This window comes from Xenopus tropicalis, chromosome 2 (genome assembly GCF_000004195.4).
Source record: "Xenopus tropicalis strain Nigerian chromosome 2, UCB_Xtro_10.0, whole genome shotgun sequence".
In the NCBI taxonomy this organism is placed as follows: Eukaryota; Metazoa; Chordata; class Amphibia; order Anura; family Pipidae; genus Xenopus; species Xenopus tropicalis.
The window spans coordinates 80,330,637-80,353,812 of record NC_030678.2 but is presented as its reverse complement, the minus strand read 5'-3'; the positions used below and the strand labels follow the sequence as shown (position 1 = coordinate 80,353,812).

General features: G+C 38.1%; 1 pseudogene; it reads right to left on the bottom strand.

Moving 5' to 3' along the window:
* Nucleotides 1–21,312: 21,312 nt before the first annotated feature.
* Nucleotides 21,313–21,409, bottom strand: LOC116409055 (annotated as a pseudogene).
* Between the last annotated feature and the right edge of the window lie 1,767 nt (nt 21,410–23,176).

Sequence of the window (23,176 nt, the reverse complement as noted above, 5' to 3'; positions counted from 1 at the left end):
TGATGTGAATAATGAGAGGGCTGGTTTCATTGATGTTTAGAGCCTTCATAGCAATGCCATTTTCCAGCAATTCTAGCAAAAAGTTTGAATTTATTTACCTGCTATTTATTATAAATTATGGGTTGGATTAAAATACATAAGCATGTGAAACTAAGTCTAAATAGAATCAGTGAGAGAAATAAAACAGATTTTCCCTTTAAGAAAGACTAGTAGAACACAAGATAGCATACATAAGTAATTTACATTAACTGTTTTGTGTATATGCCCCATTAGCCTTTGCTGGGGGGGGGGGTACTTCCTTACAGCCCTGTCATCACTAATCATGGGGTCACATACTACTAAGTTAGCAGAGGCACCAATTATTAACTTACCGGTCACCTGGGAAGTGGAATCTGCCAACAAGTACAATATTAGGCCCCAATAAAGAAATGCCCTGCAGATGTATGGTCATGCCTCTAATCCACCCCGATCATGTCCCTATTATACCAAAACCCATGTACTGAGTCATCCATACTGCAACAAGCCCCGTCTACTTTACAACCTGCAACTTTGTGCCTTTTGCCGTCTTCATTGTATGAAAAGTCATATGAACTCAAAAACATAATTTTGGCTCCAATTTCAGATCCAGTTTTATGTGTTATTTTTCCCCAGAATTCCAGTTCTCTGCAGTAGAAAACTAATAGCACACACTGTCAATCTGTAGCCAGGTGACAAAAATGCAGCTGTACTATTCTCAAAATGTCCTTGCCATTGGGTTAGGTTTAAGATTCATGAGTAGACTTCAAACATTAGATTGTCTGTAAAGCTTTGATTTTGTAAATAAGACCATCCAGGTGCTGCTTCTACAGTGGCCAAGCTTAAGTGTATTATATAAGCAAATTCGCTCTAAAGACAGACATGTAATTAGCTTCTGTTATGCATGAGAAGATGATTTTGTAGTGAATAAGCTTTTAACCATAACAGCTCTGGCAATAGCTGGATAATGAAATACATTATGGAATTCACTGTGCTTCCAGCCTGTAAAATGCCCAGCAGAATAAAGATAAGTGATAAGAAGAGCGCATAGATTTTACAGAAGATTAAACAAGCCAGCTCAAATTAAGCCTTGGAACTCCTAATATTTAATTGTATCTTTCAAGCACCGAGGGCTTTTCCTTCTTGTTCCTGTGGGTTGTGTAAAGTTTTAATGCTAATGAGGCAGAAGGAAGATTTGTTTCAGTGTAACTGATCTTATGAGAAACGACACAGCCTCTCTATTCATTGGCCCAGTTCTAATAATAAATAAATAATGATAAAGCAACAAGGACATAGGAACAGTAGCATCTACTATGTTATTATAGAATATGTACAACCTTGTCTTTCTAAAAAGGCACTTGGCCTGTACTGAAAGTACTTCTTTTATCTGCTAATGTACCCTTTATAGGTGGTGCATTGCACATTTTGCTGTTATTTTAAATAGTTTGCATGTCCCATTGTAACATTTTGTATAATGAAAGCAAACTGAATTCTAGGCAATTTTCAAAATTAATAAATACAAATGAAAATTAAATGTTATTGGAAATTGGAAACAGTATCTGCCTCTCCATTGCTATTACTTTCATTGCTGATCTTGACTATAGGTACCATTGACTCCACCCACTATACCTTGCACAATCCTAGGATTTTACTTATTTACAGGTCTGTTAATTATAGAACATACAAGTCATTGGGTTAAATTGTAGCCTTGGCTGGAGGTGAGCTGACTGTTCCTGCTTTGTTTTAATGGTACATGCAATCAGGATCAACAGTGAAGTGGATAGCAATGGCATTCAATTTATAAAGAATAAAAGTATTGAAAATGTATAATTAATGTATACTGGAAAGTAGCTTAGTATAAAATGTGCTTTCATTATGAACAATTCTATATATGAGTTTACAATCAATTTATCATCATTATTGTTACTGCACAAATTCTTTTCAAGGGCTACATGTTAATACTTCTAACTGCAAAGGATACTCTTCCGGGAACATTTCATAGGAAATAAATTCAATTTCACACATTTAGAAAATTAAACTTAATTTATTTGTAGTATAACCAGGGCAAGCACTTATTGTAAAACAGTCACCTGATATTGTGCCCCTTTACTTTAGGCCATGTGATCCCTGACATTTTGCTCTCATCTACCCCACCTCAAATAATAATGCTTTCCACATCTCCACAGTCAACAGTGTGCCTTGTAAAACTTTCAAAATCTTCATAATTGTCTTCATATCTCACAGTCAACAAGTTATCCAATCTGGGCCAATGGCCCCCTTTCAGTGCAAGAAATTGAAAAAGGCCAGAGTTTAATGACAACATGAAGATAGTAACCAATACATTCATGTTCATGTAAACTGGTGACATTTTGATTACATATTTGCCATCATTACAATAATCGGGCAGAATTTGTGTGGATTTGTGTCGTGATGTGCCTCATTCCTACTCAGGTATGATCAGGTCATAATGGCACAAGACTTCTGCACTTTAATGGCAGCAAGCAATGGTGCTGCATAGAGAAAAGTTAAGATAAAGAATAGTTGTAAAATAGGCTGCAAATAGACATTGGCAGGTAAGCAAGGAGGTAAGTAGCCAAGACTTTAAAATCCAGCAAAGGGGTTGTGAAACTGGACTACAATAGAATGTGAATTGGATTGTGTAGGAAAAAGTAACGGCCACTCAGGAACCTGCACATTAAACTTATCAAGGGTTCTAGAGTAATGACTGGGCAGAGCCTTTATACTGTAGGTATGGCTTTAATAAAAAGGCAATAGAGCATACTATTTAGAATGGCAATGATCATGTTGACTTGCCACTGTTTGGTGATGTCTTTTAAGTAATCAATGGTATGTCATAAAGTTCAGCCAAAAGTGGAAGTGAGTGACATCAGAGGCAAACAATTGTAGAAGGTATATTAGACACTAATTGAAAGCTGGCTGTCTCTTAATAAGCAAAACCAGTCCAACCTGTGGTGTCAAACCTCTTGCTTAAAATGGCAGCTCAGTAACAGGTAGGGGCCAATGCTGAGTGAGTTATACTAAGTAGGGTAGAAGGCAATCTTTACTATCACACAAGTCAATCAAAACCAATAGTTCTTATAATTAAAATCCTATTTACAATATGGTTTTATAAAAAAAAAAAGTTTTTATATACTTTAGAAGTAGGGTTATCACCTCTCCTGGAGGAATATGCCAGTCCTCTGACATCTCCCATATTTTTTCCCTATTAATAAAACTAGCATTAACTACAATGATTGTTTGCTGGCTGGCTGGCAAGTACATAATGGAATATCGTTTTTTCCCTCTGTGCTACTTCTTCAGAGTGTCATTTTACCAAATCAACATAGCCCAGACCAAGGTTGAAAATACTCTATGAAAATTCAAGTACTCTGAGGGGCAAAAGTTCCCCACAGGCCCATCAGAAAGTGGCAGCATAACAGATTGCTAGATGGCTAAATTTTCCTGCTTACAACACCATAACCCTATATTTTTTCTTTATGCCTGCACAGGCAGTGACACTTTCAGACTTCATCTAAATTAACAGTTCCCACTAACTTCTCTTTTCTCTCTTTTGCCCATCTCGGCATAAACACAAACTTGCCAATTACATTTGTTGAATATGAGTCCGCTGTGGTCATGCACTCCCCAGTAATTTTCACTTTTAATGGATTTTTAGCTATTCAGAAGGCTGGTTTCAGAATGTTTATTTACCCCTGAGAAGCAACATTCTAACCAGTGCAACTATAACACAGACAAGCTAAATAAAATGATGGTAAAATCTCGATGATCAAATATGCATTAATGTTTCTTATGCAATGGGATTTTTTGCTTATTTTGCATAGTTATGTGGGATGCTATAAATAATGCATTAATATTTTAGTATTTAGAATACTGCTGAGCTTCTCTTGCCATTTCTTTGAGACAGCAAAATTCTGGGGGGACGGGACATGCTTATAAGTATTCATTGCTAGACTGAAGTTGGGTTTTAGAGTGTGCACTTAATCTTAGAATCCAATTGTGTTTGATCAGAGGTTTAGTCTATGGAGCTCCTTTGCCATAATCATTTTTCATGTGCAACATTGTTGGCAAACAAAACCCACCTGTCTCATGCTGTTGTAAGGACAATGTCCTATGGTGAACCAGGACATTCCACCTTCCAGCCTTCTTAATATTGGTATACACATCCATATTGCCTACACAGGATTGGATCCCATACTTTGTCCATTGCTTCTGTCTCAGGAAAGCAAAGTCAGACATTGAAAAGGTGTTATGTTGTAGACAGGTAACAATGCAATAACAATGCAGAATCTATAAAACAAACTGAAAAAGTTTGCAGCATAGATTCTGTATTGTTATTGTCTACAATTCATGCTTTTACAGTGCTTATCCATATTTTATGCTTTTTCAACTCCTAAAACTATCTATAAGTCGATGCACCTTTCTTTTGCCCTCAGTGGGATAATTCCTCACACTTGAAGCCTTTTGGTTATAAAGGACACAGCTGACTCCCAAGAATATTTGGATAAGGCTCTGCTTTGAGATTATGACATCCTACTGTGTAACAGCTAATAGAAATAAAGCATTATACAGAATCAATACAAAAGTTGGCAAACTCGGTAGAAAGGATTTATTACTTTAGTGTTTAAGATACAGCATGCAAATATTTGGGGGTGAGTTAACTTTTTTACCTTGTACATTTTCACAACAAAATTTACAGTTTTGTACATCAAAATCTAGTTGGGCAAATCCATATTACAGTTTAACGAAGAAAAAAAATTGTGGACTATTAAATTGTGGAAAAAACACAACCATCATTATTATACACCCCTTGTCTTCCACATAAATCAATGGGATCTCCCTGTTTATCTAACAAACTGTCAGGGACAAGTTTGGAAGATATTGGCAACATGTGAGCCTTTTTCTACTATGAAGAACAGTAATAATGGAATGGAGTGTAACAAGGTAGGCCAATGTATATGTTACTGCAGAGAGAAAAATGCCTCAACTGCAATGTAATTTCACCTTCCTATTGACTCCAATACATTTCAGTGAAATTTTGCAAACTTTTCTGCAACTTCGCAAGATTTTTAGAAAACTGAAACACTGTATGTTTGCTCATTAGTAAATAAGATTAATTGTAAACTCCCCCAGTTTTATGACTCAGGCAATGCTATAGACCATATATGTCAAACACAAGGACCGGCGGCCAAATCCGGCCCACCTGGCTGTTTTATGTGGCCCTTGGTGAGTGCGTCTGACCATCCAGCCTGATCAATTTCCATTTTCCTCACATAGTAACTAAGAATAAGGGGTATATTTATCATGCTGTGTAAAAAGTGGAGTGAAGCATTACCAGTAATGTTGCCCAAGGCAACCAATCAGTAATCAGATTTCAACAGTAGCAAAGCATCTATTGGCTGCTGTGAGCAACATCACCGGTAATGTCTTACTCCACTTTTTACACATTGTGATAAATATACCCCTTAGTATCTTACTAAGTATATTAATAAAAAATTTGGCCTGCGGCCTGCGATTTCAGCCCCCTTATGTGATTGAGTGTGACACCCCTGCTATAGACACACTATTGGTCAGGTCCTTGGAAAAGTAGTTTGGGAGGATGTGTAGCGCCAAGTGATATATTTTGCTGCAAAAATAAAAGTTATCTGGAGTGTTAGGATTGTATTTTACATATATACAAGGGGTTGCACTAATGCAGGGGTCTACAGCTTTTTTTTTAACCGTGAACAACATTTAAATATGAAAAAAGTTGGGAAGCAATGCAGGCATAAAAAAATTCCCTTGGGGGTGACTAATAAAGGCTGTAATTGGTTATTTAGTAGCCCAATGTGAACTGGCAGACTACAGGACACTCTGTTTGGCAGTACCATGGTCTTTATGCTTCCAAAACTTGCCCCCAAGTCAGAAATTCAAAAATGAAGACCTACTTTGAGGCCACTGGGAACAACATCCAATGGATTGGTGTTGCTCATGAGCACTGCACTAATGTAATAAGATTGATGAAGAAGACTGTCACAGGGGCATAGCTAGAAGCCCATGGGTAAAATATGGTACACAGTCCCCATTGTCTTACCCTTAAATATCAAATAAATATTATTTCATAATAAAATCATGATTTCATGATATTAAATAATAAATATATAAGAAATTATGTATATATACATATATATTCCAAAGATGTATATTAATTTAGTTATCCTTGATTTGATTTTATCCTTTTATAATTTAATGAGCAGGTAGGTCTTGCATGAAACAGGGCAGTTAAAATGCCATATGGAATCTATGGGATAAAATATTCTGCTGAATATAACAAAAAGTTGACAGGCATTTACAATAAACAATAGGCGTTACTCCTAGTGAATAGTTAGAAAAATGCATCTTCTCTGCTACCCCCTTGGGTTCCTGGTGAAAGGTCATTTCCATATCACTCCATTGCTTGTGGCAATACTAAACAATGCTGAAGAAGATCTGGGAGAGGTTTGTTTAGTGGGAGTTATTAAGATCACATTTTCTGGGGTCAGACTATATATTTTAAAGGCAACAGAATATATTCTAAATGTTCTAGCTGATTTGGTACATGGGTATACAGTCTATGCTATATTTAAACACTGGTTATTTTTAATAAACTTATTTACAATGACTTTTTTTAAACACTGCTAATCAAGCCTAGGCCCTATCTCGTATACAATTAATAACAATATGTAAATTAATTAGAGACTACAATCTTTATATGGTTAAAATGATTGGTCCCCAGTGAGAGGGCACCTGTTTCACCACTGGTATTTAATTTTGATCATTTGCTTGTTTTGTTTTACTTTGAGCTCCAAAGGCTCTGAATTCAGTTTAATTCAAATCCTGCTCCACACACATATCACACCAATGCCTGCTAAATGTGAACTCATGTAGTTTGGTTGTGCTGATTTGAAGGACTCTTCTATTATGTTGTGCTTCAAAGCAACCCCTCATTAAAACCCCACTTTTTAAAATACAAGTTCCTTCTTACAACACTTTCGAGTATATCTGGTCTCTAACAGTTAAAATCCACTGCATAAAAAATATGACATTTTTTTTCTGCCGTAAGCAGACTGTAATCCTGCCAGAATTACCCATCTGTCAAAAGGTGGGAACATATATTTATGTACACATACTCCTCTGAAATGGAGCTTCGAAATTTGGATTTTACTTAATCAGCAAATTAAGTGAAATCCAATAAGTAGATGCTGATTTTCTTGCAGGTGTCTGCTTGCTGTGAGTCATAAATATTCTGATTCAAACAAACAAGTGCAATATATACCTAGACCAGGGGGGAAAAAATGAAGCAAGCAAACTGCTTACAGGCGGTTATATATACAGTTCAGAGTGTGTGGCTGTGTGTATCGCTCTGTCTAGTGTTTGTCTCTTGAATTTCCAAAGCAAGTGAAGAATACTACGTCTCTGTGATTATATGGACAAAGGTTAATTTGTATCAGCTTAGCTCAACATTGCTACCCTCCTTAATATTGGGATGAGATTCTCATTAACCATATACAAAGTAACATGCAATTGTGCTCAGGAGAAAATCTTGCGCCTATCTCTTTGGCTTGTTGTTTTACACATTGAAAATAGAATTATTGTAGTGTGTTATGCATCTAGGACAAGGAAAGTGCTATTCAGTGGGAGATGCCAATTCACTAAACTTGGATCCTGAAAGATGCCCCCTCCCATCATCTTCCAGGATTTCCTAGGGATCCCATGAGGGCATTCCAGTGCAAAGGAAAAGTACCCCAGGTTGGTAGGTTTTTCAGAGAAGAGGAGTACTGACCCAGACCCAGTGATGTAACTACTCTGTGCTGAGCCCCTGGCAAAAAATCTTCAGAGGGGCCCAGTTTAAACCCTACTTGCCCCCCACCCCCTGCTTGCATGCAGACTCCTGCACCTACCTGAGAGCCAGCAGGGAGCAGGGATTAATCTGCAACAATAGAGGAACAGACCCAGCAGTGCAGGATTCCCTGTCCACTGGGCCCCCACAATTGAGGGGTTTGCTTTCTCTATTGCCACTGCCCAGGCCCAAGGTTAGGAATTATAATCTCTGGGGGGTGTTTAGCAAATTGCCACCCCCAACCCAGTAAACATCATGCATCTTGCCTTTTAAAGGGGCAGTTCACCTTATATTAAATTTAGTATCCTTAAAGAAGAAGGAAAGGCTAAGTCACTTGGGGGTGCCAAAATGTTAGGCACCCCCAAGTGACTTAGATCACTTACCTTCTACCCTGGGCTGGTGCCCCTGTATGGAGAAAACAGCACCAGCCCGGGGTAGCAGCGAGCGCTTCCTCCTTCCTCCCTCGCTGCGCGCATGCACAGTAGAGTGAAAAGCCGAACTTTAACAGAGAAGTCAGCTTTTTCACTCTACTGCGCATGCGCCGGACTCTAGGGGAGTCTAGGGGATAGGAAGGCAGAAGGAGGAAGCGAATCGCCCCAGGTGCCCCGGGCTGGTGCGGTTTTCTCCTAATAGGGGCACCAGCCCGGGGTACGAGGTAAACGATTCAAGTCACTTGGGGGTGCCTAACATTTTAGCACCCCCAAGTGACTTAGCCTTTCCTTCCCCTTTAAGAATTTCCAATTTTTATAATATTTTAATTTTTTGCCTTTCCTTTTTGCCTTTTTCTAGCTTTTAAATGGGGGTCACGGACCCAAGCATCCAAAAACTATTGCTCTATCTATAGGCTACATTGCTATTATTATTGCTATTTTTTATCATTTATCATTCTGTACAGGCTGTCACCTATGAATATTCCAGTCTCTTATTCAAACAACTGCCTGGTTGCTATGGTATATTGGAACCTAGCAACCACATGGATGCTGAAATTCTAAACCATAGATCGGCTGTACAAAAATAGATAAATAAAAAAAATACAATAAAGACAATGAAAATTGTCTTAGAATATCACTGTCTATATAATACTAAAGGTTAATTTAGAGATGAACAACCCCTTTAAGCAACTGATCTGGGTGCCTCAAGGGCATGTTATCAGGGGATGTGATAATTATCATCATCGCTGGTAATGCAGAAAAATACATGTGCTAGCTAAATTAAAAGATTTCGCTGCCAAAGCTAAATTCAAAAGTGAAATCTAAAACAAATACAGGGTATGCTGACAAAACAAGAGAGGGGCACCTTGGCTCTTTGGTAAATGAATTAGCAAAGCCATTGGGCAAATCTCTTGCCAAAAATCTTCCAAAAGAAAACAAAGTGAAAAGTATAAAGGTAAAGACACACGGAACTACTAGTAGCAGCTACTTGTCACTACAGAAATAGACAATGGTGATCATTTAGGGTGAAGACACACTGGGCTACTGAGTAGCAGCTACTTTTTATGGATCCTAAACTCTAGAAAATACTTTGCCATAGACAGTACTGAGAATTGCCTCTGCTAAAACACATGTAGAGACAATGATCAGTAAATGATCATTGTCTGTTTTAGTAACAGTGACAAGTAGCTGCTACTAATAGCTCTGTGTGTCTTCACCCTTACTGATAATTTTCTCTATGTGAGTTTTAGCAGAGGCAATTCTCAGTACTGTCTATGGCAGGGTATTTTCTGGTGTTTAGTAGCCATGACATATAGTTGCTACTAAGTAGCTCCATGTATCATTTCTTAATACTTTACTTTGCCATATAAAATTAAAGTAGTATTCGAATTTGCTGGGTTTAAAATGATACTGACATGTTTCTATTAATGATAGGAACAGTGTCAGTGCCAATAGATGCTGTGAGATTCCTTTTACAAAAATCAAACTCCCAATTCACCCAACATTACCTAAGGGTCCAAGATTCCGACAGCAAAACTGCGCAGGCCACGGAAAGTCCCAGTGGGCTGGGGATGTCAGGATCCTAGAGTAGTCTGGAGATCAATATAGCAGTTGGGTTGCAATTTGTGCAAAAAGGAGCACACATTGCTAGTTTTACAGTGATGCTGACATGTTCTTCTTATTGAGAGAACTGTGTTGGTATCACTTGAAAAAGAAAAAAAAGAAGGGAAATATATAAATATATATAGAAATATAGAAAGAGAGAGATTATATATAATGAAATTCAAAAGAGGTTATCGCTGATTCCGAAAGTGTACAATTAGCAGACAGTTAGGAAAATCTGTATGCTCTGAATCTAAACTACTTCTCTCGTATAAAAATACTCCAAGGCTTCAGAAGAGCACTTAAGATCTCAGGACTGGTATTATGCTATTTAAAGAAATTGTATTCCATTAAGCAATTTTTTTTTCTAATTCACTCAAATGTTTCCATAAAGGGGCAGTAAAATGAAACTAAGGATAGTGACACGTTAAGGTAATCGAGACAGGTAATCACTCTACAATTGATATTGTAGAAAAAAAAAAAAACTTTTAGCATTTTTATGGTAAATAAAAAATATGAACTAAAAGCATAGGAGAATTATAAGTAGCCAAGAGAAAACAAAGACTCTAGCTCAAAGTACAGAAATAGCACTCGTCCCAGCAAAAGCTCACTGTAACGCTTCTTTCAGTCTCCATTCACTATTTCATTGGCTGTAGAGGGGACTCATTACCATATTCGTGGAGATTAGCAGCCTCTTGCCAGGGTACAAGACCCTGTTTCTCTACAACCAGGACAGAATAACGATAAGTGTAAAAAGTCTCCTTAGCATTTTTATAAGCAAGAAAAAATTTAATTAATACCATTTTATTTATATAAGTAGCTTATTGCCAACATAAAATAGGTAACAAAAACGGTTTTACCTCACATTTGCATTATTTTACTAGTTTTTGCTTAATGAATGAGGCAATATTAACATTTTGAAGGTTAACATTGGCAAATTTATAGTTTTAGTACAGGTATGGGATCCCTTATCCGGAAACCCGTTATCCAGAAAGCTCGGAATTATGGAAAGGCCATCTCCCATAGACTCCATTTTAATCAAATAATTTAGAATTTTATAACTGATTTCCCTTTTCTCTGTAATAATAAAACAGTACCTTGTAACTGATCCCAACTAAGATATAAATAATCCTTATTGGAGGCAAAACAATCCTGTTGGGTTTAATTAATGTTTTACAGATTTTTTAGTAGACTTATGGTATGGAGATTCCCCTTATCCGGAATACCCTTGGTCTCGAGCATTCTGGATAATGGGTCCTATACCTGTACTAGTGCACAGCCCCTTCCCCAACATGTCACTGACACTTGCCCCAACTTACTGAGCTCCTATGGCATGTCCAGTTCTACAGAGATCATCAGCAGGGTAGTGTTGGCCACCACCTTTAGCTGTGTCACTTCTGTTCTCAAGATCCATCTTGCTGATCAGCAAACAGTGTATTGACGCTAGAGGCCCAACTGTGAGATTAGGCGACTGCCCATGTTCATAGCTGAGATCCATGATGGGAATGGAAGTTGCATGTTCAAAGACAGGATTGTAGCTCACAGTTCTAGATGTGCAATGGACCACAGTTAAGTTGGTGCATGTGTAACTGATGTGGGAATGGGGATGAAGAATCTGTGCACTGGCATAAAAACTAAAATTTTACTTTTCCTTTAACAGGAGACAATACCTACTGGTTATAGCTCATGCAGTGCTGCCCTCAGCTGAGAGATGACATATCAACTAATATTTTAGGTGATACAGCATGTGTTCTCTAGCGAGGGGCGAAATTTTTTGTCAGACATGCATTTTAAGTAAATTTCCACGTTTCGCCATTAGCAAATCTTTTCACGAATGGTCGACAAAATTCGACAATTTTTTTTTGATGTGCGTCATTTTCGCCGTTTCACAAATCTTTTCACAGATTCACTCATCACTAGTGTTCTCCCTTTAAAAGAGGCAGGGAATCTCTTCTGTGAAAGGCACAATCATTAGTATAAGGCACAGGTAGAGCTGAGAATCACCTGATGAAAGACTGAAAGGTTTAGGTGAAACTAAACACAAATTAAAAAAAAAATGTTGTTAAAATGTTGAATAAAATGTCATGCAAAAGACAAAATCTTGAAACTGTCTGCTTAAAAGCCAAATTCACAAAAGCAAATCTTAAAGGGGCTGATTTATTGAAATTCAAGTTTGCGTTTTATTCACAATTTGAGAAAAAACATGGTGAAAAATGCTTGAGAATATTCTTAAAAACCATGAATATTTGGTATTTATTAATGACAGAATGCACCAAAGTTCGGCAGAAAAAACTGGGCAAGTAAAAGCTGGCAAGGCTCCATAGAAGCCAATGAGAATTGTCTCTAACAACCTTATTTATTAATTTAGTTTCCCAGTTATTAAAACATTAGAGTTTTTTAGCCTCAGTTATTGGAACAATATGATTCTCAGCAGCATGTGACTTTTTTCGGAGACAAAACACACAGTGGAATATTCTGGCACACTTTTTCCTTAAATAAGCTAGCATTCGCGAAAAAAATTTGTACAAGTTTTGTCGCAGTTATTTTTGTCATGTCTGTGTTTTTTTTTTTTAATGACGTTGAACTTTGATAAATATGCCCCTGAATGTATGTTTTTTTTACTTTTTTAGTTCATATAGTGCAGTTGTTTTCTCTGCACTACCAGTTCTGCCTCCCACACATCGGTCACAGGAGAGGGAATAACAGGGATGTGGGGGCCGCTGCATTGTTCTCTGGCAACAGGAGGGCCAGAGAGATCTCTGCTCAGATTAAAACTGGAAGTTTAGCCAGTACTGGCTATATATAATCCAGTGAGTCAAAGCAAAAGGAAAATAATTATACAATTACCTCTTTGTAATATGTTTATATAACAACTCTCGCTAATTATGCTTAATACTTATAAAACATGACACTGCAAATTACATAGAACATATAGGGACACCAGCAGTTACTGTCAATTGTTCTTGATGGCGTAAAATACCAATGTGAAAAAGGAAAACTGTGCTCCTTGTTATATCGGTAAATGATTCACTTAACCGAGTTAGCGGGACATCTGTGACAGTGATATTATTGTTGTTTTATTTACTTCTACAACAATATTGGTCTTTGGCGAATGACCCTACTGATTTTGCTGACGTATTGCACTTTTCAAAATCTTGTATTTGCTATGTCTTTAATATCACAGAAAAAGCAATATATCCCTATTTTAACAAAGACCCATGTTTTGTATTGAGAGGACATATTTTCCATCCCAAACTGCTTTGAAATCCATTTTGCTCCCAGGAAGGGTTTTAATTCAAATTATAAAATACTACTGCTATCTATTTCTTTTGGCAGCGATAACAGTTGGGAAAGCTATTGCAGCCTACCATGCAGAAAGGCCTAGAGAGCCATCATTTTGCCTCACTGTTTTAGAACAATACCCCTAAATGAATGTATTCAATGAAGATGTGAAGTGTCGGCTCACATGTGAAGCTGGAAGGATTACTTAGAAATGTATTTGATCCCCCTACAAGTGGATGCAGTAAGCCTGGCCTCTCGTTATTTTTAAGAGAGCAGGTTTAGGCAATATAAAGTCTTTTAGGTAGAAGAGATCGAGATATTCTTTCTCACAATGGGATGAAAGGCTCAGTATCTTTAGACAAGAACACCTGCATTCTTAGATTCAGCTTGCAAACAAACCACATCAAAGGTTGAGCGTTTCATTCTTGGCCTCTTCAACGCACAAGTAAATTGCCTCATTAGGAGCCCGGAAAGTACATTGTTTAGATTAGCAAGAACTGATTAACAAGGTACAATGGTTGTCTTATTTATGTCACCTTGGCTTACGACAGTACTCAAACGTGTTTTTGATCGCTCTTCGCAAGGTGCGTCCCGTTATTTTCAAAGGAGCTACCGTGCTGTTTGCTCAGATTTCACTCTCGTGCTAATTAGGTACTTATGAATGAGCAATAACCCAGGGCCTGGACATAAAACAACATGCTGGATCGAGTTGTAGTTACCGGCGGCGTGATTATGTTGATGGAGATGTGCAGCGCTATGGAAGCCATGTTTCATTTCAATGTTATGACCTTGTTGCAACAGAAATAAAAGCATACATATAGATCATAACATCTACCTGGTAGGATTGTGGGATGTTATTATTTAAGAAAATCTTCACAGAAAATACTCATATATTACTAGGGCATTTTTAACAATCACGTAGATATATGTCTGTGTGTGAGAAATATACATATATTCTGGGCTTTTAAAGAAAAATAGAAAGAGCTGAACTGTTATTTTCTTGAGTTATAAATTCATTCTTTGCAACCATACACGCAAAGAGTGCTTAGGAAAGGCACAAAATAGCATTAGTAAAATGGAAATGGGAAACTATATAAAGACTAAATTTGCTGCCACTTAGCTGTTTAGCTTTATTCCACAAAGTTTAAATGCATCCATGTAACACCAATGATATCACTGCACACCATTTATAACTCAAGCTATCTCTAATCTCTGTTTTTAAGGATGTATTTTCTAGGTTATTCACGGATTTTGTGTATTACACACAAAAAATATAAAAATGTAATGGTTGTAAGGAGTATTGAGTACAGTAAATATGTATTTACCACTAACTAACCTACAGGGTGCTCCACCATTACTTATGCTGCATCTGTAAGCCAACATGCATAATTGCTTTTGAGAAACTGCAAAATGCAGCATCGCCAAAAGCATAAGCTGCCCATAAAACCAAATATTTTGCTGGTCACAAGAGGGCATTTAAAAAGATCTAGCTAATCTGATTATTTAGCCCCTGAGCCAACCCCCAGATCACATGGGCCCCTGTGTAGACTCACTGGGAAAGGGCCACATTCATTGCCCAATGTGGTCTTGGCATGATCACATTTTGCAGCCAGCCGAACGAATAATTGTTTTTGCCATTAAGCTAATGACTTGATCAAGAGAGGCTAAGTAACCAAGCAATATCAGCCCATTTATAGCCATCGTACCTTTTCACATGTGAAACCGTGAAACAACATATATGCATACATGCACAAAAAAAAACAAACCACAAGCACTTCCAAGTCTCAATTCTATTCCTGAAGCACTGTTGGCTTACTAGTGTCATTCCCATGGGAAATACCTATTACTACACCTCTTTTGCTGGAGAAAAAATGTCAAATGTGTAATATATCAGTAGTGTTAGTAACAAAGAAACACAATTTTGTATTACAATGACTAGGTACAAAACACTCCCTGGGCAAAAGAGACTTAACATTATTAGAAACTAAAGGCCAAATTTATCAAAATTTGAATTGGGGTTTCGCAGCATTTTTTAAGTCACCGCTCTGGTGACCCTGGAATTACCACCACGTCCAGGTTGGTGATAGCTTTTCTGCTACCTGGCATCAATGCATACATTTGCGAAGGATTCATCAGTAGAGGTAGGCAGGATGCAATGGTGCAGCACACACATGCAGAATTCCAAAAAGAACATTTGGGCGCCACTTGCACTTACTGTATTAAACGAGGCTTTCTACCTGCTAAACTAAACTCTCCAATTAACTGGCATTGGCAAATTAACAGAAATTAATTTTAGTTCTTAAAGGAGTAGAAAAGGCTAAATCATATTGTAATCACTTACCTGATACCTCTGGCCGGTGCTCCTGGAAAAATTGCACAAGCCCGGGGTATATGCAAGCATTCCTCTTCCGGGGGCCGCTGCATGTGCAGTTTTCTTCTAGCAGGAGCACTGGCTGGGGGTTTCAGGTAAGCGACTAAAGTCACTGGGGGGTGCCTAACATTCTGGCATCCCCCAGTGATGTAACCTCTCCTTCTACTGTAAGATTTTTTTCTTCACTTGGTAACCTTCTTCACCAGGAATTGGGCAGGGTGTTGTTTGCCTTCAGCTGAATAAACATCTCCAGGGTTTGTTAATGGACCTGAAGTGGAATGGGTGTTACTTAGTACAGGTACAGTGTAGGAACGATTATGCAGAATGATTGGGACCTGGGGTTTTCCGGACAAAGGATTGTCCTGTAGTTTTGATCACCATACCTTAAAGGGGTGGCTCACGTTTAAGTAAACCTTTAATATGTTATAGAATGGCCAATTATAAGCAACTTTTCAATTGGTCCTTATTATTTATTTCTTATCGTTTTTGAACTGTTTGCTTTTCTCTTCTGATTCTTTGCAGCTTTCAAATCGAGGTCACTTACCCCAGCCACCAAAAAACTATTGCTCTGTGAGGCTACAGTTTTATTGTTATTGTTACTTTTTATAACTACTTTTTCTATTAAGGCCCTCTCCTATTCATAGACCAGCCTCTCATTCAAAACCATTCCCTGGTTGCTAAGGTAATTTGGACTCTAGCAACCAGACAGCTGCTGAAAATCCAAACTGAAGAGCTGCTGAACAAAAAATGAAATAACTATAAAAAAAACATATGAAAAATGAACACCACAAATTGTCTCAGAATATCACTCACTACATCATACTAAAAGGTTAATCAAAGGTGAACAAAGTTTGCTAAAAATCATTTGCCTCCCATATGGATTCATGGATTAATGGACATCATTTTTTTAATCTTCAAGAATTATTTGTTTATAATGGAGCCTATGAGATATGGCTTTCCATACTTCAGAGCTTTCATATGTATGTCAATGGTCTCTCTGGCCTGAAGATAAAGAATTCAAATGAAAGAAGAAGGTGTTAACGTAACTGTTCTTTTGGATCACTCCTAAAATGTTTTTCATGACTGATTGTCATGCTTGGTGATCCAGTTTATAACCATTTAACTGCCGGTCACCCTGGCTGTGAGCATGATGCAACATACAATCTCATAGAAATGTAGAATCACCTAGCAGTTTGTAACTTTAACATCTGCTGTGCTCATTCTATGTGGCGGCAGTTAAAGGGTCAAATCCCATGTGCTGTCAGTCCTTTAAAAAATGCTGTATATGTTTTGTTATACCATACTAATTGCATTAAGTTTTATTTTCTACATATTACAGAAATAAATATAGTGCATTAGTTACCTTGACATGCCTAGAATGAGTTTTGTGTCTCTGTCTTTCTTTTCTTGTTTTGGCTACTGATGTCAGCCTTAACCTGGCATTGAATGTAGGCCCTGCGTTCTTTTGAAGTCATGGCAGGTGCTTCCCACTGCAGCTCAGTGAATACTTTTGACAACGGCAAGGACAAAGGCCTACAGACACTTTTTATAAAAAAAATTGAAGGACATGTAAACCCCACACACAAAATTTTAATCAGTAAACAGCCTCTTTGAAATCTTTCAATACCTGCCACACTGGTTGTCCAGAGGTTAATAGTAAGGCTGCAGCATCTCCTTAATCACTTAGATTTCCTTCTTCTCCTGCAACCCACTCACCCCCCCCCCAGGAATTTGCTTTGGCTGTTGGCTTGTGTGCATGCTCAGTTGCTCTAAGCTCAGATTACTAAACACACCCTACAGTCTAGCAGCCAGTGAAGAGATGGCATTGCTGGTTCCCATAGAAACTGAGTTCTAGCTGTCTGCTTCAGTTTTTTTTCTCCTGAGCTCAGCTTTACCTGCTCAAACAAAGCAGAACTTTTATCAGAGACAGTTGTGCCTGTGTGAGCCTGTATTCTTGATTAAATGTATGCTGCATAAGGGTCTGTGTGTGTATGCTGTTTGCAGATTTAAATGTATCTGATTATGTATCAGAGGAAAAATGGCCACCGGGTGAAAGCTGCTATTTGCTTTAGGAAAATGTGATGGTGCTGGCAAACGTAGGGGATAAATGCAGTACAAATGATGCCATTTGGGTGGGGGAGATGTGCCCAACTGATATACATTGTAGGCTTTACGTGTCCTTTAAAGGGGACCTGTCACCCTAAGAAATAACTCCAAATTATTTTCTATATTATTAGTTGAGCAAAATAAACATTACTTACTCTATAAAAATAATATAAATCTTGTTTCATTCCGTCGTGAAATTACTCGATCAAAGCCAGCAGGCAGGCACCATTTTGTGGACACTGTTATGAAGACAAGCTTTGTATCATGCCAAAATCTTGTTTATGTGCCAGAATGGGGGACCAGATGCCCAGGCCCATGCACTGGCTACACAATAAGATGGTTAGGAGGGAGGGGGAAAGGGAGATGTGCAGTGACATCTAGGTAGTGCTGAATGGAAAGCTAAAGTTATTGTCAGCCCCGCCTCTATGCCTAAGGCATAGAGGTGGGGCAAGCAATATATGATTGACAGCTGGGATTTTTAAATGCCTTTATAATGGGTTTGGATGTGTTAATATAAAATGAATTTGGGTTTCATGTTTAATTTGAAAGGGACTTTTATTATACAGCTTTTTATGTCTGGGTCCACTTTAAGATTAAGTGCCATAACACTTAACAAAATAACAATATATATACTGTATCGATAACATAAATTACAATAAATAACCTATATGAACATGTAATTAGCATAACATTTAAATGTATAACCCTAAAGGCTGATCGATATCTGGCCTGAAATTGGGCAGATATTGATCGGCCAGGTTAAAAAATTCAGTTGGATCGGGGACTGCATCGGTTTTTTGATGCGGTCCCCGAACCTACTGCCCCATTGCCGCCGTTAGAATCGTTAGATCGTTTGGCGCCTACATGTTACCCGATATCGACCACCCATAGGTGGGGATATTGGGTGAAGATCCACTCGCTTGACGACATTGCCAAAAGAGCGGATCTGCCCGTGTATGGGCAGCTTAAGTCCCTAAGGCGATGGTACATCATATATATGCCAATAACTCCTCCAGCATAGTGGGTACACAGGGTTTTTCAAACTTACCAAACATAATGAACTACAGCACCTCCCAGAGGCCCTTTGCTCTTATAGAGGAACTTAAAGCAAACAGAATGCAAAGCCCACGTACCTTCTGCCCTTCCAATGGCTAATTGCCAGAGACCTGCCCCCCTATGCTGCAACATTAATACCCCAACCTGCTGTACCCAACCTGGACCTAAGATGCACCAACTATAAACGTAATCTGTGCTCTACCAAACCTGGCCAGAAATTGTAACAACTAACACAATCAGGCTTGCCAAAGGACATTAGGGTGGGAGGGACTCTTGTTGCTCTCTCAGTTTAAAATTGGTGCCCTGCTCTCAATTCAAATTCCCTCTGGTTCTACAATTTCCACTAGCTAACCCCACTAAGGTAACCCTGCATGATCAGTATTGTCCTACCATGTCATGCCCCCTTTCTCCGCAATTCGCTGCTCAGTTGTCAGCATGATCTGCATATGAAATTTCATGAAACCCGTAAGCTTATGGGCCTGCTTGCTTGTGCTAAGGTGCAAAATTATTAGGCTCTATTGTCTTATGAAGCATGCATGGACAAGTTGCTTAGATATCACAGCTCAGAACAAGGTGGCAGATTCTGTTGAAAAAATGAAATAGCTGAGTGAACATTAGCTGTTTATCTTCTTGGTAAATGACCACCATTGATCAGAGACAAGAGCAGTAGCTAGTACACTGTCTGCATCTGTCTCCTGGTTGTTCATGGTATTCTGATGATGCTGCATAACATTTCCCTGCAAGAAGCCTTTCTTCTGGGTTCTCGTAATATACTCTTTTGCCATGAGAAGGAATACATAAAATGAACATATATGCATCCATACATCTTTGTCCAATGCTCCTTGTAGCCTTAAGCTTGTTCATTTATCAAGAGCATGTTTTGTTTCTTCCCCTGAAAGTGTTATTAAATTTAAAGAGATGAATCACATGTAGGTGAGGGTACACTGAACTATTTTAGCCCACCTAAAATAAAGATGAATTACGTGGTAGCTTGAATTATTTTAAGCTAAGCAGCAGAAATTACTTATCACTCTGTATCTATTAAGATCTTAAGCCCTCCTAGTTTTTTGGGGGTAAAAAGCCTTTTATATAATATGTAAGAGGAAGATAGCTAATTAGAAGACGTATGTAATACTACTAAACAGACTGAAAGAGTATGTCTTATTATACGCTGCACGGAAGCCTCATTGTAGGATGGTTCCTGAATTAAACATTATTTAACCTTTCTTACCAAGGAGCCTTTAGATTCTTTCAGAGAGACAGTGGCACGCACCCTATTCTCAATAGTGGCATTTGGTATTCTGTTCTTTGTAGGACTAACTGTGTCAAAGTTGAATAATTAAGGTCTATACAGTATATCTAGTTTTTGCAATCTAGAACACACTGAAGAGAACCCTAGGGATGCAGAACTGGGAGTGCAGCCTGGTACATTAAAAGCAGTTGAGTTACTTCAACCAAATAAATATTTTGAAAACGATAATTAATATGATGTTTAGATGAAAATAGAAGTTGTGGCACATTTATTATAATTTATTTATAGGAAGAACATTTTAAAATGTTAACACTTGATTTGATTTACATTTTATCTATGTAAAATTAAATATTTATCTGAATAATTACTGTAATTAACTAGGCACTAAAAATGATGTACTTTTAAATCAGCTACTATGACATCAGACACACTTTTTAGCATGAGACAAGTAGTCCTATGGCAGCTCCCACTGGTTGGTGTAGACAATGAGGCAATGGCAGACTGACAGACCGCCTGCCATAAAGGAAGCACTGGTTTACGCTTATGTGTAAAGTCAAATGGCCTTCATTTATAAAGATTACTGTGTATTTTTACACACATAATATAGAAAGGGGGAACTGCCACTGAAATACCAGAACTCAACCCTTTTTTAAAAAATTTTTTTATTTTTATTTAAGCCCGAGTGTGCCACATCACCCAGTGCAAAATATGTATATAGGTGCAATGTCTTAGCCTTGAACAAAGGCTAAGCCTATAAAAGCTCCCAGCCAAAAGGCACAAAATGATCCAGAATATTCAGGCCTGCCTTCATGCAAAGACTAGGGCAGGCCCCTTTGCCCCTGACCTCCCCAACCAAAAGGCCGGCGATAGGCAAGGGTCTTCAGAACCCCTTACTGCAAGACCACAGGGGTCTCTTTATCCTTCCTCCTCCGGGCTTAAGTAATATAAGGTTCCAGGAACACAAAAAGGACTTGAATGTTGTTTGTGCCCACGGCAGGGTTCGGTTTCAAAGGAAGATGGAGCTTGATGGCTACACATCTCCCCCTAGATCAGTGCATGTTTTCCAGAGGTCTATTGCACCAAATTCTAAAAAGTGCTAAAATAAGTGCCAAGGTGACTTAATAGGAGTAAAAGATTAAATAGAATAAAATATATTGCCTGTATTATAAAAATGTTTTTATACAAGTGGGATAAAAGAGAATAAAGTGCAAAAGAAAGGGCCAAATTCTGCAAAGTGCCAGAGTCCATGGTATCCTTCCTTACCAGTGTTCATCCTGCACCTTTGTGGCACTATTTGGGCTCAGTCAGCTGCCTCTCAGTGAATGGGTCCTGACATACATCCCTTAGCTATGATGTTCCTCACACATGGATAAGAACAGATACTACACTTGATCACAGCCAAAAGGCAGAGAAATGATAACCTGATGTATGTTCTTTCTAATGCTTTTTCTTTTTTAACAGCGCTGAAAAATGCAAATGTACATAAAACACACACAAATGCTTCAAATTCACTGCAGACTTCAGTGCCATTATTTAGGGAGAGAGACAAAATGCACAGAAAAGCAAAGGATCCTTGGAGTTAGCATACTGCAACCTAGTTCCCCCTCATTCAGCGGCAGTAATAAACAGGAATTTGTTTAGATGCCTAGAGGTAATTGTGGAACCAAACAGAGGTGATGCTTTTAATTGGCGCAGATTTCACATGGTATGTTTAACTTCAAGTAAGTTTGGGGTGGGATAATAGCTTTAACATATTGTGCTGCTAACAATAATGATTCACACCACATTCTTAGACAATTGAACATAATGACAATGTGCGGAAAGCAAAGTGCCCCCCTCCCCCTCCTTGCTTTCTTATTGTTCGGTAAAATAAGAAAAGACATTCTTTCCTACTAACAAATTACCAGTTTAAAATGCTGTCAAATAAAAATTACTAGTTATGTATAGAAAAGCGCAGCATGAGCAATTGGCATGAATTATGCCGGTGTCTTAATAACAGATAATGTAGTTTTGTTTGTGTTACGATAGAAGAAACATCCCTTAGGTCCACATATATAATATATAAGGTTGGATTAGCAGTGATGGAAATTCAGTTGGTCATTTGTCAAAGGTCTTTGGAGAATTTACCAAATGAGATAAAGCAGGCATTGCTGTTTCAGACGTGGCTTAGTAGATATTTCTTGCCTCTTCTACAGACCTTCTTCTAAATTTGTCTCCTGAAAAGTATCTGCTCAGTCTAAGGGGGAACAGTATGGCAAGTAGTGATGCAAGATGTCACGATTTAAAAGAAAAAATCATTTTAGAAAACAGGCTTTTTTGAAGAAAATTCATAGTCAAATGAAAGATAGGAGGATAGTTCTTTCAATGCACAGATGTTCCTTGGCACATAATGTGCAACTTGAGAGGTTATAGAACTGACTGCATTGTACAAGCTACCAGTAACACCCCTTATGGACACATATAGATGGCGCTCTTGCTACTGAAGAAAGTCTCAGCTTCAGTGAACTATGAGGCCTCATTCAATATGCACACATGCAAAGTATTGGGAGGAATGTTCTGTACACATTTTGTGCAAATAGGCTATACCCTCATATATCAGTGTCTGTTGTCGGGGACTCCAATTATTAATTTGGAAAGAATAAAATGGTCTCTGCAACAAGCCTTCTATCACAGTATATGATAATTTGACCACTGAGGTTGTTTTATTGGAATCTTTGGGGTATATATCTAAATAATTACCTGCATGTCTGCATCTGTTTTTCATAGTTTTAGACTGTTGGATTCTAGTTTTTCTAAATAAATGAAGACTTTTGCTAAGTTGAGTGGTGTCAGCACTCTGATCAGCAGCAGTAGCCCAGCAGAAATGAGTACTGGCTATGGAAAAACCTAAGTGTGCCATAATTACAAGACTCCTTGTTTCTTATATTTTGAAATAATAAACCATGGCCACCAAACTGAAATTACATGGATGAGGGCAGCAAAAAGATATTTATGGCTCTTAGCCTGCACCCAATATATATATATATATATATTACATCAAGAGCCCGCTAAAAAAAGTGCTGTCAATTAGAACATGATCATTAAAAAAGGGTTGCCATTCCTGAGGCACAAGGGGACAAGGGTGATAAAGCAGAATAAAAAGATTCTCATTTGCACTGCCGATGCATTTAACCATTTTGTCTACT